This window comes from Hyaena hyaena, unplaced genomic scaffold (genome assembly GCF_003009895.1).
Source record: "Hyaena hyaena isolate Hyena2069 unplaced genomic scaffold, ASM300989v1 scaffold_670, whole genome shotgun sequence".
NCBI classification, from domain to species: domain Eukaryota; kingdom Metazoa; phylum Chordata; class Mammalia; order Carnivora; family Hyaenidae; genus Hyaena; species Hyaena hyaena.
Genome location: NW_024081306.1, coordinates 250,957 through 277,196, shown reverse-complemented (window position 1 = coordinate 277,196; position 26,240 = coordinate 250,957). Strand labels below are relative to the sequence as shown.

The following is a 26,240-nucleotide window of genomic DNA, read 5'->3' as shown; positions in this document are numbered from 1 at the left end:
GAGCAGGAGAGGGTCAGAGAGAGAGGGAGATACAGAATCTGAAGCAGGCTCCAGGTTCTGAGCTAGCTGTCAGCACAGAGCCCGACGTGGGGCTTGAACCCACCAACCATGAGATCATGACCTGAGCCAAAGTCAGACGCTTAACTGACTGAACCACCCAGGTGCCCTGAAAATCTCATTCTTGACAAATGCAGAGGGGAGCCCTTTCATTTCTAAAGTCTGTTAAAAACTCTTAGTGTTCTTTACAAAAATTAGCTTTGCCTTTGGTTAAAAAAAAAAGAAAGAAAAATCACCTCTTATGTAGTTTGCAAATTACACCCATGTCCTCTCTCGGGTCACCCCTGAGCATGTAACTGTGCCCCTTGTGTGGCTGGACCCCCTGGATTTTCCATATTTTCACTGGCTGGTGTCTTGCCCTGAAATGCTTGTGCTTTAGAAAAGGCACCTCTCCCAGATTTTGAGGCGAAGACCCTCTGAGTTCCTCACGGCAGTGGAGAATCTTCTGTAACTCCTGCCTCATCCTCCTGTGGTAAGTCTTGTTACTGTGCGCTTCCTGCCCAGGGCCATTCTACCAAGGCTTTTATTGTTTCTTAGAGGCATCTCTTTGGGTGACCCCAGGCCTGTGGCTACTCTGTGGGCAGAAAACATTCTGAGAACATCAGCTGATGAGGTGGCTGATGTATATCACCCCTTTTCTGGCTTCCAGTATTCAGGATATTATATATATTTTTTTAGTTTTCTAAATTGTGGTAAAATATATGTAACCTAATTTATCATTTTAACCATTAAAATTTTTATTTATTTTTAAAATTTATTTTTGAGACAGAAACAGAGCACGAGTGGGGGAGGGGCAGAAAGAGAGGGAGACAGAATCTGAAACAGGCTTCAGGCTCTGAGCTGTCAGCACAGAACCCGATGTGGGGCTCGAACCCACAAACCGTGTGATTATGATCTGAGCTGAAGTTGGACGCTTAACCAACTGAGCCACCAAGGCACCCCCTTAACCATTAAAAAATTTTTTTTTAACATTTTTATTTATTGTTGAGAGATAGCATGGGAGGGTCAGAGAGAGGGGGAGACATAGAATCTGAAGGAGGCTCCAGGCTCTGTCAGCATAGAGCCCAATGCAGGGCTCGAACTTAACAAACTGCGAAATCACAACCTGATCCGAGGTCAGACGCTTAACCAGCTGAGACACCCACGCACCCCCCACCCCCATTTTACCCATTTTTAATTGTAGAGTTCAGTGCCATTAAATACATCCACACTGCTGTGCACCCATCACCACCATCCACCTCCAGAACATTTTCAACTTCCCAAACTGAAACTTGGTCCCCATCAGACTTTCTCTTCCCCGCAGTCCCTGGCAACTCCCATTCTACTTTCTGTCTCTATGAATTTGACAGCACTAGGAACCTCATATAAGTGGAATCATACAGTGTTTTTCCTTTTGGGACTGGTATATTTACTCAGCATAATGTCCTCAAGGTTCATCCATGCTGTAGCAGGTGTCCGAATTTCCTCCCTTTATTTTTCCAGGTTTACCAAAGTAAGACTAATAAATAAAAATTCTCCATATTTGGGTTTTATAGTGTGATGTGTTTTTATAAAGTGTACAACATGATTATTTTTTAAAAATGTTTTATTTATTTCTGAGAGAGAGAGAGAGAGACAGTTTGAGCAGGGGAGGGTCAGAGAGAGAGGGAGACACAGAATCTGAAACAGGCTCCAGGCTTTGAGCTGTCAGCACAGAGCCTGACGTGGGGCTTGAACCCATGAGCCATGAGATCATGACCTGAGCCAAAGTCGGACACTTAACTGACTGAGCCACCCAGGCGCCCTAACATGATGATTTAATATAGGTATGCGCTGTGAAATGATCACCTTAATCAAATTAACACTTCCATCACCTTTTATAGTTGCCTTCTTTTGGTGGTGAGAATACTTTCTTAGCAAATTTCAAGTATATAATACAGTGTTATTAACTATAGTCACCATGCTGTACATGAGGTTCCCCAGAATTTATTCATCCTATAACTGGAAGTCTGTATTGTTTGACCACCATCTTCCCATTTCCTCACCCCCACCCCAATAACCAGCATTCTGTTCTCTGGTTCTATCTCAGCTTTTTAAGATTCTGTGCGTGAGATCACATAATATTTGTCTTTCTGCATTTGGCTTATTTCACCGAGCATGGTGTCCTCAAGATTCATCCAGGTTGTTGGCAAATGGCAGGATTTCCTTCTTTTGTATGGCTGAATATTTCATGTGTGTGTGTGTGTGTGTGTGTGTGTGTGCGCGCGCATGTGTGTGTGTTCATTCACCCATTGAGGTTGTTTCTATACCCTGGTTATTGTGAATAGTGCTGTAATGAACATGTGAATGCAGACATCTCTTTAAGATACTGATTTTATTTCCTTTGGATATTTGCCCAGAAGTGGGACTGTTGGATCATATGGTAGTACTATTTTAAATATTTTGAGGAAATTCTATACCATTTTCCATAGTGGTTGCACCAGTTTACCTCCCTACTAATACTGTACATGATTTCTCTTTTCTCTATACCTTTACCAGCATTTACCTCTCATCTTTTTGACCCTAACTATTCTGACAGGTATAAGGTGATATCTCACTATAATTTTGATTTGGATTTGCCTTATGATGAATGATGTTGGGCACCTTTTCTTGTGTCTGTTGGTCATCTGTAGATCTTCATTGGAAAAATGTCTGTTCAGATCCTCTGCCCATTTTTAAATCAGTTTATTATTATTTTTTTTGTTGAGTTGTGTGAGTTCCTTATATACTTAGGATTTCATTCCTTTTTAAGGCTGAATGGTATTCTTTTATAAGTATACATCGTATTTTGTTTATCCTTTTTTCCATCAGACATCAACAGTATCTCACATAGTAGAAAGAACTGAAGCAACAAGCAAGGACTAGCTAATTGGTCTCAGCTACTCATACCCTCTGCCGTCACAGAGAGTCGGTAGGAACTGACTGACTGAAGTGGTATTTGTTCACTCCTGCCCTGAGCAGACAAACACGGTGTCTCCATAGGTGTCTGAGCCTGGTTCTGAGTGCAGACAGTGCACATGTGATAGGATCCAGTTCCTGTTCTCTGATCAGCAGGGATGTACCAAATTAATGCCAGCTCCTCTCCAGGGCTTTTAAAGGTTGTTGTTGTTGTTGTTTTGGTTTGTTTGTTTTGGTTTTTGAAAAGAGCCTATATTCTTCCTGAAGGCTGCATGATTATAGGACATCTGAAGGATGCTTATCTGTTCCTAGAATTGGGTGAGAGCTTCTCAGAAGCTCCGGTGTTTCTCCCAGAGCTCCTGCTACAGATGGGAACTCCCATTGTGTATTCTGTAGTAGGTGCTGTGGTCATGGTCAGTTGCACCAGAGTGTGGAAGGTCTTTCAGATGTCGGCTCTCATATAAGGATGTCAATATATCTTTTCTAAAGTCAATAATATATTCAGAATATATATCATTGTACCTATTTTATTACATTTTTAAAATTACTTATTTTGTGAGAGAGATAGAGATTGAGTAGGGAAAGAGCAGAGAGAGAGGGAGACAGAGAATTCCAAGCAGGCTCCACACTGTCAGTGCAGAGCCTGACATGGGGCTCAAACTCACAAACTGTGAGATCATGACCTGAGCTGAAATCAAGAGTTGGACGCTCCACTAGCTGTAACCACCCAGGTGCTCCTTATTGTATCTATTTTATTTTATTTTTAAAAATGTTTATTTATTTTGAGAGAGAGCACGAGTGAGGAGCAGAGTGGGAAGAAGGGCACAGGAAGAGAGAGAAGAGAGAAAGAGAATCTTAAGCAGCCTCCATGTTCAGTGCAGAGCCCAATGCGGGGCTCAGTCCCACAAACTGATATCGTGGCCTGAGCCAAAATCAAGAGTCGGATGCTCAACCGATTGAGCCATCCAGGTGCCTCTTGTGTATATTTTAAAAGAGTTTAAAAACATTATTTGGAGAGGTAGGAACAGCCACCAGGAGAAATAGAATCAGAAATGTTGAAAAAGATCGACTATGGAGTGGGGAAGTTTGGATCAGGGAATGTGGCTTTTCATTGTAAGTCCTTTCTTCATTTGATTATTTAGTCTGAGTGAAAGAATCATGTCATTTATCTAGAGTCTTGCAGCAGCCAGCTACTGACTGGTCTGCCTGCTTACCTGGTAAGGCTGAGACAGAGGTGTCTGTCCTCAGGTGGGTAGGGCAGGGACGGCAGCCACAGCATAACATGTCCAGCAGCAGAAGGCAGGAAATGAGAAGTGCTCAGTGATTGGTGGCACACTAATTGGTGGCAAGTGCTCAGTATCTGGCACAGTAATTCCTGATGAAACTAATGGTGAGCAATAAATTAACGTCCTGCCCTAAGATGTTACTTGCATATCAACAGCAACCTTCATTGTCTTGTATAAGAGTAATGGGGATTGGGGCATTTCTAGTCCACGAAGGGGGTTGGTGAAGGAGTTTTCAATCTGTGGCACCTAGACTGTGCTTAAAGTCTCCACATCACGCCAACAGGGTTAGTTGGCAAAGAGAGTTCCTACTATCTCCTTTTTAAAAAAATAAACTGTTTTCAGACAAGTTGTAAGTTCACAGCGAAATTGAGGGGAGAGCACAGAGATTTCCCATATCCCTTCTGTCCCCATGTATGCACAGCCTCTCCCATTATCGACATTCCCTCCAAAGTGGTACATTAGTTAAAATTGGTGAATCTTCATTGTCATGTCATTATTACCCACAGCCCATAGTTCACATTAGAAATTACTTGGTTGTACATTCTCTGGGTTTGGATAAATGTATAATGATGTATGTCCAGCATTAGAGTATCGTATAGCCCAACAGACTTAGTTTCATCACCCTAAAAGTCTCCTGTGTTCTTATTCATTCATCCCCTTACTACAAAGATCCCTGATCTTTTTACTGTCTCCATAGTTTTGCCTTTTACGCAATGTCATGTAATTGGAATCATCTAGTATGTAGCCTTTTCAGCTTGGTTTCTTTCACTTAGTAGTGAGCATTTGAAGTTCCTCCATGACTGTGCATGGCTTGATAGCTCATTTCTTTTTAGTGCTGAATAATATCCCATTGCCTGGGTGTACCACAGTTTTTCTGTTCATATACTGAAGGACATCTTGGTTGCTTCCAAATTTGGCAGTTATGAAGAAAACTGCTGTAAATATTCATGTGCAGGTTTTTGTGTGGTCATGCATTTTCAACTCCTTTAGGTTAAAATACCAAAGAATGCAACTGCTAAACTGTATGGTAAGAGTAGTATGCTTATTTTTGTTAACAAACTATAAAAAAAAAAAAAGAAAATACAAACTGTCAAACTGTTTTCCAAAATGGCTGTCCCATTTTGTGATCCTACCAGCAAAGAATGAGAGTGCCTTTTCTCCACATTCTCGCCAGCATTTGGTATTGTTCGTGTTCCAGATTTTGGTCATTCTAATAGGTGTGTAGTGATATCTTACTGTTTTTTATTTTTTAATATTTATTTTTGAGAGAGAGACAGAGCATGAGCAGGGAAGGGGCAGAGAGAGAGGGAGACACAGAATCCGAAGCAAGCTCCAGGCTTTGAGCTGTCAGCACAGAGCCCAATGTGATGCTTGAACTCACTAGCTTTGGTATCATGACCTGAGCTAAAGTCGGCCGCTTAACCAAGTCTGCCCAGGAGCCCCTCACTGTTATTTTAATGTACATTTCTCTGATGACGTATGATGTGGAGAATCTTTTCATATGGTTATTAACTATTTGTATGTCTCCTTTGGTGAGGTGTCTGTTCACACATTTGGCCCATTTTATAGTTGGAGTGTTTGTTTACTCCTTCTTTAATTTTAAGAGTTCTTTTATATTTTGGATAATAGGCTTTTATCAGATATGTCTTTTGTAAATATTTTCTCTCAGTCTGTGGCTTGTCTTGTCATTCTTTTTGACAGTGTCTTTCACAGAGCAGAAGCTTTCAATTTGAATGGAGTTCAGTGTATTAATTCTTTTATGGCTTTTGCCTTTGGTGTTGTATATAAAAAAGTCATTGTCAAACACAAGGTCATCTAGATCTATATTTTCTCCTATGTTATCTTCTTAGAGTCTTAATAGTTTTGTGTTTGTAATTTAGGGCTGTGACCCATTTTGAATTAATTTTTATGAAAGATCTGAAGTCTTGTGTTTGGATTCATTTTTCTGCACGTGGATATCCAGTTCTGGTGCGATTTGTCAAAAAGACTCTATTGTATTTGGCTTCGAATTTTTGTCCAAAATCAATTGATAATTATTATGTAGGCCTATTTCTGGGCTCTTTAGTCTATTCCATTGATCTTTTTGTCTGTTCTTTTCACCAATACTATACTGTCTTGATTACTGTAGATCTGTAGTAAGTCATGAAGTCCGGGAGTATCAGCCCTCCAACTTTGTCTTCTTAAATAATGTGTATGCCATTTTCTCTTAGAATAGTTGTCCCATTGTACTGCAGTGATTTGCTTTTATAGATGTCAAATCCATGGCTGGTTTCAAGAATATCATCTTTGGAAATTCTACATAGCAATTAATTAGTTTTTCTCTTTTCATTTTTGTTATGTAGCTGCATCTATTTGAAATTTTAGTTTCGTATCAGTTCTGTCTAATAGTGTATCTGCTTCAGAGAGAGTTTGCATTCTATTCACTGGGCTTGATATGAAATTATTTAAAAATTAGTATATTTCAAGTTTCTAGGATCATAAAGTCTTGATTCTTTGGGACATGTCCCAATTTCATAAATGTGATTCTTTTCCAAAAAGGATGATCACTGTATGAATAACTTACATTTTCTGGTTTTCCAACAAGAAACAATGCTTCCAGTTATAAATGTTAAACATCTTCTAGGGTTTGCAGTAAGAAACGTTGATTAATTGTGTAAAAAAAAAAACCATAGGAAGATGTGATTTTTAAAAAAAATTTTTATAGTTTATTTATTTTTGAGAGAGAGAGAGAGAGAGCGCGAGCATGAGTGGGGGAGGGGCAGATAGAGAGGGAGACACAGAATCTGAAACAGACTCCAGGCTCTGAGCTGTCAGCACAGAGCCTGATGCGTGGCTCAAACCCACTAACTGCGAGATCTGACTTGAACCGAAGTCAGATGCTTAACCGACTGAGCCACCCAGGCGCCCCAGGAAGATGTGATTTTGACTTCGACTTCATATAAATACCTTTTGGAACAGAAGGTTCTCTGTTCATGGGTTCTGCATTTTTGATTTGGAAACTATGGTGCGCTGAGGTCTGATTACGAGGGAAGAGCCTGCGAGTGAATGGTTTGAGTTCTGCTGGCTGCCTTCCCACTCTTTATCTAGGGAGACTGGATCCCAGAGAAGGACAATAGCAATTAGGCCTTGTCGGGAAGAAAGAACACAGCCACCAGCACTGGACCATTTTGCTTCCCCTGAACAAATAAGATAGTGTCATGCTGCTGTTTGGAACTTGCACAGGACTGTGTGACTGCGGCTTGTCTGCTGGCCTGCTTGGTGGAGATAAGATGCCCGGACCTATGCTGGGGTCAGGGAGGGGGTTTAATTCAGTGCACTTCCCTGCATTTCATTTACAGGTCTGGGGCTAATGATATTCACTTGTTCTGTCAGGAGCTGTATATGGGTTCTTTCTCTTTCTTCAATTTAATAGAGATTTTAAATCAAAATACATCTTGCTTAAGCTATCCAGAAACGTTTCACATTAAAAAAAGAAACCCCAAAAGGTAGTTGCCGTGGTGATCCCCCACCCCACCCCCACACCATGGCCCTGTGGAAGTCCGCTAGACTGTTTCAAGCTCAGCTGAAAGTGTTTCTGATTCTCCTGTCACAGTGCAGATTATAGATTCACGTTAGCTTTAGTGATGGCTGGATGGAAATAGATGCTTCCTTGTTATTGCCATTTCAAGTACAATAATGAGGCTGCATATTTGCAGCTAGCGCTGAAGCCAGACGTCACTAGAATAATTTGGATTAGTAGGAATTTGGAACATACTATTTTAAAAGAGGTTTCAAGAACGTCATCTTTGGAAATCCTATATAGCTATGAAGTGATTTTTTCCCCTTCATCTTATTTATATAGCTGTATCTGTTTGAATTTGTCATTCTATATCCGTTCTAATAGTGTATTTGCTTAAGCTATTTTGAATTCTATTAAATGGGCTTGATATTAAATTATGTTAAATACTTTCATTTTCACTTGGAAGACATGGGGTATTTCTAGTGTCTGTATTTGGGTCATGGAGATGCCACTTTGCATCATTTTGTCACATGTGAGAGCCAGGCTATTTCAAGGAAGGGCCAGAAGAGAAACTTTCTATTTCTGAGAATATACTATGGATTAGGAAGCATAGGTTATTCAAAGATTTGTCCTCTTAGGCTTTGAAATCTGAAATGGAGAAACTGGGGCCTCAGCGACATGGAGATTTAGAATCTGTGTCGGGGCTGATCAGGCTTTGCCTTCATTCAGGACTGGCTTCTATCCTCAGCCCCCCCCACCCCCCACCCCCCCGCCCGCCACCAGTAACCACATGGGGCTCTAGACAGGCTGTTAAGATGAAGACCTCATGCAAAGCTCCAAAATCCAGGCTGCTGGCCACTTTACTGGGCAGGAGCAGAGTGAGGAGGCTGGATGGCTGGTTGGAGGGCGGCTATAATTCAGCACCCTCCCGGGACTGTCCCTCTTTACTCTTCAGATTCCCTAGAAATGAAAGAAGAGCTGGCCTCGTTTCTTCTAGGCACCCTCATGCAGCTATCGGGAAATCCTTTCAAGCAGCAGGGATGTCAGAGGGCAGGCCTCTGGCCCTAATGCCTCCTGATTTTTATTCTTTGTTTCCTGGGCCTTTTACTTGAAGATATCTTGTGTGTGTATTTACCTTAAAAATATACCTTTAAAAACTTTTAAGGAAAAGATTTCAAAGACATATCACATCCATCCATTTATCCACTCATTTGTCATTCAGCAAATACTTATTGAACACCTACTGCCAAGCACCGCGGTGGGCGATCAAGGGCTTCCTTGTTCCATGGAGCCTGCATTCTAGTATTTAACACATCAGCACTGTCTGGGGCAGGGACTTTTGAGTTTTGTCACATATAAAGCAGAATACTTCTGTACCACAGTGTGCATATGTTCTATAGAAGACCCGAATGCAAGAACTTTCTGGACCGGCAGAGGCGGGCTTGGGGCTGTCTGCTCAGTGACTAACTTTAAAGCAGGTGGATCACCCCTCCTGATACTGCCATCCCTCCCCTTTGTGTGTGACACCAGCGCCTACACATCTGTCAGATGCTTTGTCTTCACAGTAGCCCACGGGGTTGGCAGGAGAGCAGGTTGAGGCTGGCGACTCAGCCTTGGCCCTTGCCCCATGTGTGCTGGGCCCTGTGATGGAGTTTCAGAAGCAGATAGGAGAGGGCATGTCCCACCATGTGTGGCTCACAGTCTTTAGAGCTTTAGCAGTTATCAAAAGTTTGGAAGAAATTCCATTAGTTGTGGCAGAAAATCACTTAACTTCTCAGTGTGTTTTGAGGCTTTAAAGACCCATGCCTGCAGATTCTATTCTGTGGGTGTGACATTTGGGTAAATGAGTGGCTGTGCCCATTGGCTTTGGCCTCTGTGAGGAGCCTCCCTCACCAGGCTTCAGTGACAGGCTGCAGGAGGGTGAGGTACCCTTGGACCTTTCTAGGACACAGGGTCTTAAACATCCGTGGGCCGATGTCCTGGACAACTATGGTAGCCACAGGGTATTCCTTTCACTGTGTGGAAGTCCTTGAGGAGAGAAACTTGATTTATTTACTTTTGATGTTTATTTATTTATTTTGAGAGAGAGAGAGAGAGAGAGAGTGAGCGAGAGTGAGCGAGCAAGAGCAGGGGGGAGTGGCAGAGAGAGGGAGAGAGAGAAACCAAGCAGGTTCCATTCTGTCTGTGATGAGCTGGACATGGGGCTGGAGCCCCCAAGCCATGAGATCATGACCTGAACCAAAATCAAGAGTCAGATGCTTAACTGACTGAGCCACCCAGGCGCCCCAATGAGAGAAACATTAGAAGAAACTTTTGGTCTTTAGAAAATATTTTAGGTTTCCATTGTGTCTAGTCTGAGAATTACTATCTTGGCTTTTTAATGATGTGAGAGTGCCTTCTAACAGAGGGGTTGGGAGATAGTTTCCTTGCTTCCCTTCTGGGTACCCATGCCTGGGATTGTGCAGATGAGACGCGGTGAAGCTGGCAGTCTGCCCACTGCATCTGGGACCTCTGGACCCTGGGAAAGCAGCTGCCTTCCAAGCATGGTCTGTATGAGAATTTAATTTTTATTAGGTGGCTTTAAAAGGGAAGATCTGTACATAGGAAGATACGTGTGTTTGCTTTTGCATTTCGGAAGGATTTGACATTGCAGCAGAAGTTTGGAGCAGGTTGGGGTTTTTGGGCCATCTTGTGGTAAAGTCCCTTTTTTGGATGCTTTTGTTGTGCCGTGGACTCCCGCGAGGCCTGCACTGCACCGTGGGAGGAGATGTTCTGCCCAGATTTCAGAAGGGTGGCTGTTTTGACAAGCTGCTTGTGTTCCCCAGGGCACTTTCACTCAGGGACTCTGTGTGTCCGCCACCTGCTCCTCATCACGGCACAGTCCCCTCCTTGTGGGGCTCTCCCTTTGAGCTTATCCCTGACCTCCCCCTTCCCAGAGAAGGTTAAAGAAAACAAGTATCCAGAGCACTTGGGGTCTGCCCTTTGTGGGTGCTGTTTTGGGAGGAGACGCTTCTCATGCTCTCCACCTGGAGGCTCAGCAGCACAGCCTGATGCCCCAGCTGTCGGGGTTGTCACAGTGTGGGGGAGGGGATGCCATTCTGTACCCCCGGGCCCTGAGCCCTGCCCTGACATAGCTGGTCACTACGGCATGTGCCAGGCTGCTGGCCTGACTGTCTTCCCCAGTCGTGCACACACAGCGCCCACATCACCCACCACATACATATACACCCACACCATCCGTACAGACACCCTACACGCAGACTGCACACACTGCCCACCACATACCTGCACACACACCTGGCACACACAACATATACATTCCTACACACACACCACCCATGCTCCCACGTATCCCCATGCTCACCCCCCACATACATACCACACACATCCACATGCCCCTGACATGCTTGTGCGTAAACCATTCAGTGAATGGAACTGAATTCTTCACCTTCCCCCGCCCAGATGAATACTTCAGTGTCTCCCACTGTTCTGGCCTAGAACATCTTAGTCCCCAAGATCCCCGAACTCTTGCCTTCTTTCTCTCTTGCGCCACGGCCTCCCCGTGTGTTTTTGTCATCTCTGGGCTCGCCCTGAGATGTGTGTGGATGTTCTGATCATTTGGGAAGGTTGCATCTCTGCTCCATGGGTTGCCGTCCTGAAGAGAATCTGACTCTCCTCCACCCTTTCCTGATGTTCAGGAGCTGGGGCTCCTGTGTGGGAAGTTCTGCTCGCTCTCTCTCTTCCAGTCACTCCTTCCCCTTCTCCTTGGTCATTTTTCTTACTGCAGACAGCTCCCTGACAGTGATATGAAATCCTGGAAGGCGCGAGCTGTGGGTTTCACCATAGTGCTGGGGAATAATAAATGTATTTGGGTACAAGACTCAACCAGTACACCCGTATTTAATAAATTAAAAGCGAACACCCCCTTAGCCTCCCTCCTTTACTTCCGCTCCCTTCTCCAGGGGGAACTGCTGACAAGTGTTCTGCCCTTTCTGGTCTGTTCTGGATGCCTTTGCATCCATACTTGAACTTGCAGATCTGTATACGTTTTCTGGCTTGCTTGATGGATCTCTATCTGGGATCTATACACAGACACCCAGCCTCCAGCCATCTTACCGTTTTTCACTCAACAATAGGCCTTAAGATTTCTCCCTGTCAGTACATACTGGTCTGTACTTTTTTAGAAAAAATCCCTCAGAGTATTCTAGCGTGCGGACTCTGCCATAATTTATTTAACTGCTCTCCTATTTATGGGCACTTAGGTTGTTGCCAGTTTTTTAAAAAGATGGCTGCAATGAAAAATCCTCATCATTTCAGATCTGTGTGAGTCCTCCTGGAAATGGTGTTGTTGCATGAAAGGATGTGCATATTTAAATTTCCGATAGAGAGTGCCGAAATGCTTTTCTGAGAGGCTTATTGGGACTCCTTTGAAAGAAATAAATTTTTTAAAAAAGAGAAAACCCACAAAAAAGGTCATTCGCCACCAACAGCTAAATAAAGAGAGAATACTCCCTCAGGCCATGAACTGGGAAATGCAGCAGCCTGGGAGAGGCAAAGGGCACAGGCTAAGGTTTTGTGTGTTTTCTAAGGTTCCTTTGCTGTCCCCTCACTCCCTGCCCACCACCCCTCCCCTGCCCTACAAAAACCAGTCTGGAGGTGGGGAAGAAGGTGAACAACTGAAACCCTGAGAATTTACTAACGGTCCTCAATTTGGAGAGCAGGTGGCTGGTTTTGGGGAGGATGCTCCTGGAGCCTAATGGGTTCCTGTAGGGCTGCTTCCCAGGGACTGTTTGCATTGCATTCTGGGAGAATGTCTAAGCCTCATCTTCCAGTTTACCCATTACTTCTCAGTGGTATCTGTTCTTATATTTAGCCCTCTATCAGCCATTATATTTGAAAAAAAATTAGTAGGATTAATGCTGTTTTAGGCTTTACAGAGCAGAAAGTTCAGGCTCACTCTCAAATGCCTGCTGTCTCCTATTATTTGCATACAGTGTTAATAGGGCGTATTACTTATAATCAATGAGCCAAGACTGATATATTATTGTTACTATTAACTAAATTAGGGGGAGGCTCACTGTTTGTGTCCTGCATTTCATGGGTTTTGGCAAATGTTTTGGCTCAACTTCTTGTGTACTTGTTTTGTGACTAGCCTTTTGTGACAGTCTTTTTTTTAAGTTTATTTTGAGAAAGAGAATGAGAGAGAGTGCATGTGAGTTGGGGGAAGGGCAGAGAGAGAGAGAATCTTAAGCAGGTTCTGTGCTGTCAGCATGGAGCCTGAAGCAGGGCTTGAACTCAAAAACAGTGAGTTCATGACCTGAGCTGAAATCAAGAGTCAGAAGCCTACCTGACTGAGCCACCCAGGGGCTCCTTGTGATAACCTGTTGAGTCTTTGCTTCCTGTGGCATGGGGGAGGCCTGGGGTGCTGCGGCGTTGGCTTGCATCCGGGGACTGGTGCTTCCGCGGTGGCCTGGTTCCCCTGACTCCTCAGTTCTTATCCCCATGTCCACTTGCGTCCACCTGTCTCAGCACAGCTGCCCACTGCTTACGGGCCATGGTGGGGCAAAGAGGTGTTGGCAACTTGGCTGCCCTAATCGGTCCCCAACTACTCAGCCTAAATAACAGTAAAAATAGTCACTGGGAGCCTCTGTGAGATTCTGAACTGGCAGTGAGGTGAGGCAAGGTGGCCTCACAAGGAAGCCCCCTCCACCACGCTCCTCTTCACCAGGTTTTGCTCCTTATTCCCTCTTGAATTCTGTATTGTTTGTCTTGTAATGTTCTGGCAAGATGTAGGATTTTAAAGGAACACCTGGGCAGGTTCGGGTGTGTGTGGGGTGCGGGACCTGTGTTGGAGCCAGGCTTTGGAGGCAGGAAGCAGGGTGGCCACTGCCCGGCCTTGCTGTCCCTGTAGTGGGTGGAGAGTGGGCAGCAGTGTGGTGTTCTGTGGGGGCTGATGCCACGGCACAGCAGGAAGACACATGAGCCATTGTTCTGCTGCTGTGGCCTCACGTGTGTCCAGGGAAGTCTGTGTTCCTGTCCCTGCTGGCTCATGGGGAGGACGTGAATAGAGAGGAAGGTGGGAAGGGATTTGAAGTCTCTTCTATATGAGAACCAATACCTTTTTTTGTGGGAACAGGAAATAGCCTGGATGTGGGTGTCTCAGTTGGAACAGGCTGTTTTCCCACAGTCCTACAGGGGAGGTTTCCCTAATGGCATTCTTCCAACTGTGACCATTCTGAAGGTAGAGCCTGTGTCCCCTCTGTGTGCTTGGTGGGCATGTGGCCCTCCTCCCCAGCAAGCTGGGCTCCGTAGGCCCCACAGGCCCTTATAGCTGGAGGCCTGAGTGGGGAAGGCAGTTTCCCCTCAAGTCATAGATGGGAGAGCTGTACTTCCAGGTCCCACCGAAGGGACCTTCACTCACCCCCAGCCCATGCCTGGCACCTAGGAGGTATTGATGAGGGAGCTGGTCCCAGACATGGTGTGGGGCTGGTAGGCAAGCTGTAGCTGAAGTCCTCAGACCCTGGTTGAAGTGGCCACTCTGCCCACCTGGCCATTGGTCTCCCTGAGCATCAGTCTGTATATGTGTCCTGGGGACAGTCCTGTCATTGAATTAACATTCAAGGGGCCACCATTGAGCACTTCAGTAGGTGCTGTAGGTGGAGAGCATTTCGGGGACCACAGCAGGTGGGAATTGAGGGGTGTCCACCCCAGCAGATGAGGCGGATCAGGACGGGTGCGGGGCAGGACAAGGGATGCAGCCTCAGGGTGAGTGGGACACCATGGAGGTCGGGCCATGTGTGTCTGAGGAACGGCAGAGAGCCTGTGAGGCAGGGGCAGAGCAGGTGACTGGGAAGAAGGCCAGAGGGCATGGATGCCGGGAGCAGCGGCCTTCTCTGCTGTCGTGACAGTTTTTACTCTGAGTGGCAGTGGGCCATTGGAGGGAGAGGTTGAGGAAAGGAGCGTGTGATCTGACTTACGATTTAAAAAGTTTTATAACAGCTTTATTGAGATATAATTCCCATACTGTAAAATTCACTCCTTTTAAGCCTACGGTGCAGAGTTTTTTGATATCTCACAGTGTTATGCAGCCACCACCATCTTGTAATCCTGGAACATTCCCATCATCTGTACCCTTCAGTAGGCATCCCCCATTTCCCCTTCCCTATTCTAACCCCTTTGATTTCTTTTTTAAATTTTTATTTAAATTTTTAATGTTTATTTAAGCATTTTTTAAACATTATTTTTGAGAGAGTGAGACAAAGCGTGAGTAGAGGATGGGCAGAGAGAGGAGACACAGAATCTGAAGCAGGCTCCAGGCTTTGAGCAAGCGTTCAGCACAGAGCCCGATATTGGGCTTGAACCCATGAACTGTGAGATCATGACCTGAGCCAAAGTCAGACGCTTAACCAACTGAGCCACCCAGATGCACCACCCCCATTTTTTTTTTTTTGTAATTTCTTTAAGTGAACATTTTATTGAAGTGTAGCCATCATAAGGGCATGTGCACACATCCTGGATTGAATGTTTGTGTCCCCCCAGATTCATTATGGAAATAAATACCCAATCCCCATGTCAGGAGTGAGGCCTTCGTGGGTGATTTGGTCATGAGGGTGGGGTCCTCGTAATGGGATTGGTGCCCTTATAAGAGGAGGCTGACAGCTCTGTGAGGATACCTACTACATGAGGACATAGCAAAAAGTTGGTGCTCCGCAGCTCAGAAGGGGGCTCTCACTTGAACCTGACCACATTGGCACCTTGATCTCAGGCTTCCAGCCTCCAAAACTGTTGAAAAATAAATTTGTGTGGATAAGCCACCCAGTCTATGGTACTTTGCTTTAGTAGCCCAAGCTTAACTGAGACACTGAGTATATATAGGTCCTCTATGTTGTGTTGAAGGACCACCCTGGCCGCTAAGGTAGGGTGCTATATAGAGTGAAGTTTGAGGCAGGCAGCCCTGTTAGGAGCCACAAGATCATGGAGGCCATGGCTGGGGAGGGTAGAGGGGAGGATCAGAGGAGGTAGAGTTCTGGAGGCATTTGAAGCTTAAGCCAGTACCGGGCACTGGTGGCTTGGAGGTGGTCAGGTGAGAGAGGAGTCAAGGGTGTCCCCAACTGGGCAATGAATTGTAATCACCCGGGAGTGGGGGAGGCTGTGGGTGGAGCTGGATCTTTTGCAGGGAAAGTTCAGCCCAGCTTGGACATGCTGAGGTTGGGGTGGCTGTTAGACACACATCAGAGGTCCTGAGAGGTGGGTGGTGGGTGTGGACTTCCAGAGAACGCAGCTGGAGTTACACACTAGGGAGTGCTCAGCTTAGATGGGTCATGGTCCTTGGTGTCTAGCACATCCATGAAAGAAAGGACAGCCCGCCTAGCCATAGCTGTAGACTGTTGAAATCATGACGGGCCTAGGGTGCAATTCAGGGGCACCAGCTTCCTGTGGTGGACGAGGTGACCCAGCCAGAAGGCAAGGGAGCTGTTTGGGGCTTAGCACCTATTTCTAGTTTAAGAAAAGTTTTTTTGAATGTTTGTATTTATTTCTGAGAGAGAGAGAGAGAGAGAGAGAGAGAGAGAGAGAGAGCGAGCGAGCGCGCATGAGCACTGGAGGGTCAGAAAGAGAGGGAGACACAGAATCGGAAACAGCCTCCAGGCTCTGAGCTGGCTGTCAGCACAGAGCCTGACATGGGGCTCGAACCCATGAACAGTGAGATCATGACCTCAGCCGAAGTTGGATGCTTAATCGACTGAGCCACCCAGGTGCCCCGTTTGTAGTTTTTATTTATCTGGGGATCCAGTGAGGTGCCAGATTCCCCTCAATCCTCCCAATTTGGATCCATTAAGAATACTTCATATAGTATACAAAAAATTTGGTCCATTTGGAGAGTTTTTACACAATTAGTGGCATATCCATCATCTTACTTACCCCTGTTTGATCTTACATTGAGATTTTTGTGATAGTCAAAGAGATGTGTCCTTTTGCCATAAAACAAAATGATGACACTCTTAAAAGTCAGCAAACTACAACAGATACCTAAGAGTGCTTCAGTATGGCCACATCATCATATCCTGCAGGGAATGCTGCATGTGTCTGTTGCCCAGATGGAAGGCAGAACGGTGGGCACAAGAACAGAGAGGGTTTCAGAATGTGGTTACCCCAGGGTTTGGGCCCCTGCTTCTCCTGGGACTTAGCCCTGCCACCCTGAGCAAGTGACTGACTTGCTCTTCCTTAGCCTCTGCTGGCTCGATTGTGCAGCATAAGAATAGAATTCCCTCAGGGCAGTTGTACTAACTCCCTGGGGTGAGGCTCTAAACTCGCTGGCTTCTTTCCTGCTGGGCAGATGGGCCTGGAGTCTTTCCTGGAAGGAGGGCTTTCTCTGGTGTAGTTTGCAGGACAAGGGGCTCCCTTCCCAGGACCAGGACCCACTCTGGGCCAGTGGGTTGGGTTTGTGCTGATCCTTCTGTCCTAAACCACTGTGTGCCCCTCTGCTCTCTCTGCTGGGGCCTGGGTCTTGGTGTCCCTCTCACCCCCAGCACCACTCTATGAGATACACAGGAGCCTTGGGGTCATTGCTTTCCAAAGTCACTATTTTAGGGGCACCTGGGTGGCTCAGTCGGTTAAGCATCTGACTTCAGCTCAGGTCATGATCTCATGGTTCGTGAGTTCGAACCCCTGTCAGGCTCTGTGCTGACAGCTCAGAGCCTGGAGCCTGCTTTGGATTCTGCTTTCTCTCTGCCCCTTCCCTGCTCATGCTCTGTCTCTGTCTCTCTCTCAAAATAAGTAAACATTAAAAAAAAGTCAGCCATTTTGGGTCTTTTGCAGTTGATCCTGATTTTTTTTTTTTAATCCCACACACTTGACTCAGTGACCCTGCTGCCTTTGGAGTCTGCATAAGCCCCTTATATGGCTGTTGTCACGCGCACCAGAGCAGAGTACCTTCCCGAAGACAGATGTTTCTAGAACACACCTTGACTCCTGGGACCATGTGAAAGGGGTGGGGCCATTGAGGTGGGGTGTGCCTGTGGGTCTGAGATTTTGTGAAGGGGAGTGGGCCTCCTTTCTACCTTTGTCCCGGGCATGGACTCCACCTGAGAGCACAGCCTATGCCCCCATGTCTAGTCTTGCTGAAGTGGCCATCCTACATTTTCCCTCAAGTCAGTGCCCAGCATGGTCCCCCAGAGCTAAGGAGCACCCTCTGCCTGCCAGCTGTCGGCTGGGGTGGACTCAAGTCCTATTTCCATATCTGTGCTCTGGGAGACCAGGGCCCTGCCAAGGATTGAAGCATGAGGGCAAAGAGTGGTGCTTACTTCTCTGCCCAGCTTGCCCCTCCTGGGAAAGCAGGACATGGACGTGCCTGTCTCTGGCTGAGTTTATGTGTCGTGGGTTGTGTCAGGGAGCCTGGCAACAGGGAGTAGGCCCTTGTCATCCAGCCGTGGACTTGAGCCAGGACAACTATTCCAGAGCCCCCACTCCACACCCTCATAGGAAGAGCATTCTTTTTTTCAGGAAAATTATGGTGAACCTTGGTGTTTCCTGCCTGCAGTGTTCTTCAGAAGACCTGGTGGAGCATGCTCACGTTAGATCAGTAAGGAGAATTCTGGGAGGGTGTTGAGGACGGAGCCATTAGATGGGTGGACTGCTGAATTCTATTTCCTTTCATTATTTTGCTTAAAATTCTAATTCCTCTCCATCTTTTCAGGGTGCTTTTCTCGTTTCTCATTTCCCCATGTCCCAGGGCAGCCTCGTGTTCAAGGTGTTGCTTTAGAGGTGTCACAGTGCTTACTCATCCCTGGCTGGTCCTGCTCTGGGCAGTTTGGTGCATGTTAATGTTCTTTCTGAGATGTCTGAGGTCCCCCATGTTCTAGATGGGACAGGAGAAGCCAGGGGAATTAAGTCGTTTGCTGGGATTCTTGGGAATCAGGCCCAGGCAGTCTGGCTCCAGAAGGGCTCCTAACTACTGTGCAGCTGCCTCTGGGGGTGCTTGTGGCCAGCCTTGGGTCTGGGCCCTGTGCTCACTACTACAGGGGTGCTGCTGAGAAGTAGTCAGGGCTGCAGACTACAGCAAAGCTTGGGGTGTGGCATGGAGGGTCTGTGTTGGCCTCTGAGCCTCGGCTCCTCAGCTGCAAAAGGAAAGGCTGGACCTGGTGCTGCCAGCTCTAGTCTCTTGGTGGCATTCTTGTGGGGCTTATTTGGACCCAAAGATCCTCTTCTTCCTTTTGGGCAGTGTGGCGGTGCTAGAGTCTCATCATTGTCACTGTGTGAAGTGGACAGCAGCACTGTATCCCCATCAGCTCCCTGGGCCACTTGGCACTGGCTGTGGCATACACATGTTCTGATTTCCTCCTAGATGGAGGATGGGCTCATTCATTCATTCCATATGTTTTTATTGAATGTTGATTGAAAAAAATCTCTGCTCTCATAGAGCTGGCTTTCCAGGGAGGAAGGCAGACAATAACCAAGATAAATAAAAGACATGTATCAGATATTAGGGGGTGGCAATAGCTATTGAGAAACATAAAGCAGGGGAGGAGGCCAAGAAAGGCTGGGTGGATGGTATTATGGTTTTAAGTAGGGTGATTAGGGAGAGTAAGGTATGAGCAGCAACATTGAGGGAGCCATGGGGAATAGCCCATCTAAAGGCCCTGGGGTACCATCTGTCTAGTATCTTTGAGGGAAGGGCAAGGAGGACAGACAGGTGGCTGGTGCCGAGTGAGCGAGGGCACAGGTATAGAGGAGAGGCCATGAGGGGTGGTGGAAGGGATGCATGCCAGATTGTGGTGAGGACTTACCATTAGGGATGATCATTTGGGCTGGTGCACCGGGGCTAGATTTGAAGGTGCCAGCATAGAAGCAAGGAGGTGTTAGGCACCATGCAGCCTTATAGGGCATGGAAGTGCAGCCCAGGCAGCAGTGGTCATGGGGGAAAAGTGCTGGGTGTTTGTGCTGACTTCAGAGGTAGAACCCGCATGATTCTCTGATTAGTGTGAGAGCGAAGGAAGGTGAAGGGCCCAGGATGGCTCTGAGGCTTCAGCTTAAGCAACTTGAAGGAAGTAGCCATCACCTGAGATGAAAAGGCTTTGGGATATGATGAGAGCAAGTTCTCCATATTCTATCCATCAGGGGACCCATGTTTGGCTTCCTAAACAGACATTTAAAGCAGCCCCTGATTCTCTTGAAGGTAGAGGAAGTATGAATGGCCTCTTGGACACTGACTGGGCTGTGTCAGGATACCTGCCAGGGCCATGTGCCATTTGCTTGAGGGCTGTGAGGAGGATATGACTGCCCCGGCTGCTGTTTGCCACCTGGAGGCTGGGCTGTGTCTATGCAGGACAGAGCCGCGGCAGAACCTTCTGGCTTGCACATCTGGGCCCCTGCCCCTGTTCTGTACATTGTCATTTCTGTCTTCTTAGACCTAGGCTTTATCTTTTTGCCTTCTCTGATTTTGTTTTTTGAAGCTGAGGTGTAATTAACATATAACATTATATTAGTTTCAGGTATATAGAGCAATGATTTGATGTTTGTATATATTGTGAAATGTTCAGCACATTACGTCTAGTTAATAGCCGTCACCACACATGATTACAAAATTATTTTTCTTGTGATGAGAGCTTTTAAGATTTACTCTCTAAGCAATTTTCAAATATATAATACAATATTATTAACTACAGTCATCATAGTCTCTGTCATATCCCCAGGACTTATTTTATAGCTGGAGGTTTGTACCTTTTGATCCACTTCACATGTTTCACCAGCCCCCATCCCCCACCTCTGGCATTCTGTTCTCTGCCAATCTGTTCTGTATATCTATGAATTCAGAGTTTTTGTTTGTCTGTTTTTGTTTTTTTTAGATTCCACCTATAAGTGAGATCATATGGTGTTTGTCTTTCTCTGACTTATTTCACTTAGCATAATGCTGTTAAGGTCCATCCTTAACAATGTTGTTGCAAATGGCAGGATTTCCCATTTTTAATATTTTCTTTTCTTTCTCTTTTTTTGAGAGAGAGGGGGGCGAGGGCCCGAGAGATAGGGGGAGGGAGATGGGGGAGGGAGAGAATCTTAAGCATGCTCCATGCGCGGTGTAGAGCCCAACACGATACTCAGTGTCACAACTGTGAGATCATGACCTGAGCCAAGATGAGTTAGACGCTTAATTGACTGAGCCAGCCATTTGCCACTTTTTAATGGCTCAATAGTATTGTACCGTTTGTATATATACACTTTTTTTTTTTTTACTACATTTTCTTCATTCATCTGACAATGGGCACTTAGGTTGTTTCCATATCTTTGTTATTGTAAATAATGTTGCAATGAACATGAGAGTGCATATATCTTTTGGAGTTAGTCTTTCATTTTCATCAGATAAATACCCACAGGTGGAATTTCTGGATCAAATAAGTGTTTTATTTTAATTTTTTGAAAAGCTTTCACACTGCTTTTCACAGTGGCTGCACCAACTTACTTCCCACTAGCAGTGCACAAGGGTTCTTTTTCTCCACATTGTCATCAACACTTGTTGATTTCTTGTCTTTTTGATTCTAGCCATTCTCACAGGTGTCAGATGATATCTCGTTCTGGTTTGAGTTACATTTCTCTGATGACCAGCGATGTTGAGCATTTTCATGTACCTCTTGGTCGTCTGAGTGTTTTCTGTCTTTGATTCTTTAGGGACCAGGTGGAGAAAGGCCTTGCCAGGCTTACTCGGGCTGTTGAGCCTGGGGGAGGGGACGTGGTGGGACCTTCTTCTGACTGAGAGAAGACAATGCGCTTTGTGCACAGTGGTCTGTGGGAGTGTGAGCAGGGGGCGGGGCAGGACTGGGCAGTCCAGCCACCACACACAGAGGGCCAGAGGCAAGAAGTGACTCTAGCAGGCTTCAAAGGTTAGGGCTGCCCCTGATTCTGGGGACAGGCCTGCCCCTGTGAGCTCTGCCTTCCTGAGCTTGGTCATTTTCAGCTGTCTGGGGGCTCAGTGTCAGTGTGGACCTGGTGGAGCTGGGTGTGACGTTGCCAGCACCATGTTCCTCCCAACAGGACAGGCAATCCTCCAGCAGCGTTCCTGTGTCAGCCCAGCCCTAGCTTGACTGTTCACAGTAGGGTCACTTCATGCCACGAGTCACCACTCGTTGTGAGGTGGACCAAGCTGGCTAGTTGTCAGGCATGGAGCACAAGCATTGGCCTGGCATGCCCTCCACCGTCATGTCTATGTCTTCCCATATTCTTTTTGGGCTTGAGGAGTCCTGAAGGGCAGCTTCTAGGCTTTATTCCCAGTTGATTCATGACTGTGGGGATTTATGAGTTGCTGGCGTGTTTACCATCTCCTTGTGAATCTTTTTTCTGGGTGAGCCTTGTGAGCAGCTGAGGGTAGGGCAGAGGGGAGTGGGGAGGGGCACAGTGTCACCTGCTTCCTGCCAGGGAGTGTTATCTGCCAGGTACTGCAGAAGGCAGAGAGCTGAGGACCCGAGCTGGGCACATAGTAGGTTGGCCCCACAGATGGCTTTTGAATGGAGGGTAGATGAGCAACTAAGGAAGACTTTCTGGTTCCCAGGCAGCCTCACCTCCGCCCCTGTCAATGGCCTCTCAGGAGGAGTGTCCTGAGAAGCTGGCTGTATTTTTAGCCTCAGGGACATGCTACACGTGGCAGCCTGTGGCTCATGGCAGTTAACAGGTTGGTGAAAGGCAGTTTTGTGCAGTGTGGTAATTATGCAGCTTTGGGGACTGGCAGGAGGCTTTCCATGCAGAATGCAGGGCCTGGGGTAGTGGAGAGCACGGGGGAGTCGGGGAAGAGTTTTTCTGTGCAGCCTCTTCTGAATGGCTTCATCAGCAAACACCTTGGGGGGGCTTCTCTCCAAGGGACTCTGCAAGTCTGACCCCTACAGGGACCTCTGCATTTCTTTTGGGGACTCTGGGATGAGCCCTTCCCTTCCCAGGCCATCCTTCACCAAACTGACATGATAGCCCCCCTCCACAGTCAGAAACTTCTGGTAGCCTCGGAGCTTGGCGTTCAGCACACAGTATGGTTTCAGTGGCATGTTTCACCGCTTCCCTTCTGCTGTGACCTCAATGCAGTGCTCCCGTTCAGAGCCCTTTCCCAGTCCTTGTAGCTTCTTGCATGGGCTCTCCCCTTTCTTTAAGGCTATGCTTGAGGCCCATGTCCTTGGTTTGTTGGCTGCTGTGGCATCTGCAGTCTGGAATGTTGCCTTCATGAGGCCAGGTAGGCTCCTCGAGGGAGCAGGGGATACAGTTGGGAATGAAAACTGCAGAAAACAGTACAGACTGAGAAGAGTGTGCTTACTACTGAAGTTCAGGGATGCCTTTCCTAGTTGGGTTTTGAAGAATGAACAGGAGTTTGTCCGTAAGATTCTGGAGGAACAAAAAAGGGAATGACTTGACACTGGCAGGAAAGGGGTGAAGCACCAATGGCTTGGGGTCTTGGGGCCTGATGAAGCAATGGGCAAGGCTGAGGCTTGGGAGCTAGCTGCCTTGCATGCTGTGGTCCGGAGTCAATGACCATGTCATTTAGTATCATTCCTCCATGTGCCCCAGTAGTGTTCCTGGCTGTGGGTGGGGCAGGTACAGGTGTGGTTTGGCCTGGGTGTTACCTGCACGGACAGTGATGCCCTCGTCCATCAGTATTGGAGTGCGCCCATGGTGGGGAGTGGGGTCATATTTGGACTTAGGAGGCCTTCAGCTGGGTGGCCTGTTCTTTGGACAGGGCACATGGCAGCAGCCATCGACATTAAAGCTCAAGGAACCGGGGGCACCTGAGTTGGTTGAGTGTCTGACTCTTGATTTCAGCTCAGGTCATACCTCAGCTCATGAGTTTGAGCGCTGCATCTGGTTCTGTGCTGACAGTACTGAGCCTGCTTAGGATTCTCTCTCTCCCTCTCTCTCTGCCCCCCCCCCCCCAATGGATAAACTAAAAAAGAAAATTAAAAAAATTAAACAAGATCTTAAGAAGCCTTGTAAGTCATGGGGGTCAGTGCCTTCATTTGACATGATAAGGGACCAAGGTCCTGGTGCTGGAGATGAGGTCTGAACCCCAATATCTTAGTGCTCCCATCCTCCTCTGAAGTAGGGAATCTGAGGCATGGGTAGTTCCTTAGGCCTTTCAGGCTGTAAGAGGCAGAGTTAGGATGTGAACCCAGGTGCCTCTGTAGTCTAGCTCCTTGCACAGATCCAGGCAGTGGCCCAGGCCAGGGTGGCCCCGGTCTGTAGGCTGTGGGCTGGGCGCTGGCGCCCCCGTGTGTCAGGGAGGAAATGATGTCACTTGCATAGGGGGTGGCTTGCAAGGTGCACCCACATGTGCATATATGGTCACTCTTAGAAAAGGCTTTGTTCAGTGTATTTTGTAGAACTCCCTGCCGTGTATGTCACATATGCAGATGACATCAAGCTCTGTATCTTGGGTAGCATTTTGCTTCTTTGGAAAACAAATTGGGAACAGAACTTTGAAGAATGTGCTTCATTTCCTGTTAGAGCAAGTGAAACCTGAAATATTAATGCTGTAGGGTTTTCTGTGTCTTCTTCTAAAAAAGGTTAGAGAATTGCATTCCCTACTCTTTTTGACTTAGGCCCAGCTGCCGGTGGCCTCAAATTGTTAGCTGTCTGTGCGTGCTGACCTTTGGGAAGGAGCAGGAGGGCTCACTTGAAAACTTGGAGAGACTCATGATCTACTTGCAGCTCTTTGATTTTCAAAACGTTTGGCTGTTCTGCAGAACCTTGGAGTTCTGATCCCGGAGTTCTGAGCTGCTTTTGACATTTTGGTGCAGGGAGCTGTTAGCCTCTTTTTTTTTTTTTTTTTTTTTAATGCTCAGATAGGAGAGCTCCTTTGTGTTCGTACATAAGCAGCTTGCTTGCAGCCCATTGACGCCTTGTTTGTGCTCTCTTCTTTCAGTCTCTGGAAGACTTAAGCTTTGCTGAATCCTGCATGGGCAAACCAACCTCCGAGGCCAGGACCATCCTGCGGATGGCTGAGAGCCCTCTTGGGCCTGGCGACTGCGAGTGAGTAGGACCTGTGATAGTTACCACGATGCTGGGCCCCACCTGCCGTTCGCGTATATACCTCAGCCCCCTTGCTAAATGGGAGCTGGTAGAACAGCGATGCGCCCTGTGGCCTCCCACCTCTCTCTAAGAAAAGCTTAAATGCAGCTACACTAAAATTTTTCATTGCTTTCTGTTTTTACAAATTTATTTTGCAGAGAAAGGCAAGAAGGAGTCCAACGTGTCTCCTTAGAGGACTGATGGCCACACAGTAGACTGTTTCCTATGATCCCGCCCACCTCCCCTATCAGATTCACCCTTTCAGGGTGCTTTCTGCTGCCCTGGTGTTCTGCGTGGCACTGTGTTGCCTCCCTAGGGAACCCCCTTCCTGTTAGGTTGCACTGGGTCAGGGGCATCCAGGTGAGTGGCTCTCCCTGGGAGTGCAGCAGTCAGAGCCAGCAGGATGTGGGCAGGGTCTCCCTGCCCAACCAGCCCAGCTCCAGGCTACTCATTGACCGAGTTGGTGCACCTGAGATGCTGCCATTAGGGCAGGGGCCTCCCCAGGGTGACCAGGTGGGGGCTGGGCAGCCTGGGGTTTGTGGAAAGTCTCCCCAAGTGGATGGTGCTGGGCACTCAGGCTGTGACTGAGGCATTATGCAAGGCTGTGTCTGAGGGTGTCACCTGCTGGCAGTGAGAGCTGCCAGGCCTGTATTAGCTTCCTAGGGCTGCTGTGGCAAAGTACCACGGGCTGGGTGGCTGAAACAACAGAAGCTTATTCTCTCTTGGCTCTGGAGGCTGGGGGTCCTGAATCAAGGTCTGGCAGGGATGGCTCCTTCTGCTGAGCCTCCCAGGTGTCCCCAAATTTCCCCTCACAAAATTTTTTAAGCTTTATTTATTTTTGAGAGAGAGAAAGAGAGAGACAGAGAGTGAGTGGGGGAGGGGCATAGAGAGAGGGAGACACAGAATCCGTAGCAGGCTCCAGGCTCTGAGCTATCACCACAGAGCCCCATGTAGAGCTTGAACTCACAAACCGCAAGATCATGACTGAGCCAAAGTTGGATGCTTAACCGACTGAGCCACCAAGGCACCGCTCCCCCCCGCCCCCAGATTTCCCCTTTTTAAAAGGACACCAGTCATATTGGATTAGGGCCCACTCCAATGACCTCATCTTCATGTGACCATCTGCAGAGACCTTGTTTGCAAATAGGGTCACATGCACAGGTACTGAGGGTTAGGACTTGAACATTGCCTTTGGAGCCATAGCAAGTCCCCTCCTAGGACAGGGCCCATCTTTCAGCTGCCTGTGGCATCTGGTCAGTGGAACAGCCCAGCCTGTCCTGCAAAGGGTGGGGGGGCATTATCAATAGCTGTGTTACATCTCACATGAGACCTTTTTCTAGCGGGGTACCTGAGTGCAGCATACAGCAGGCCACATTTCCCAGCCCATGTTCCGTCCCTCAGTGGCCAGTCTGCCTGGCCTTCCGGTTCTCTGTTCTTATACAGCACCTTCA

At 47.1% G+C, this 26,240-nt stretch overlaps 1 protein-coding gene across 4 annotated transcripts in view; it reads left to right on the top strand.

Moving 5' to 3' along the window:
• The window catches only part of APBA2 (amyloid beta precursor protein binding family A member 2), a 262,791-nt gene that overhangs the window by 24,254 nt on the left and 212,297 nt on the right, over positions 1 to 26,240 (top strand). For all 4 annotated transcript variants that reach the window (XM_039217199.1, XM_039217198.1, XM_039217196.1 and 1 more), the window contains exon 2: positions 24,644 to 24,750. The gene's annotated coding sequence lies outside the window, so the exon portion shown is untranslated. The remainder of the gene's footprint in view (positions 1 to 24,643; positions 24,751 to 26,240) is intronic.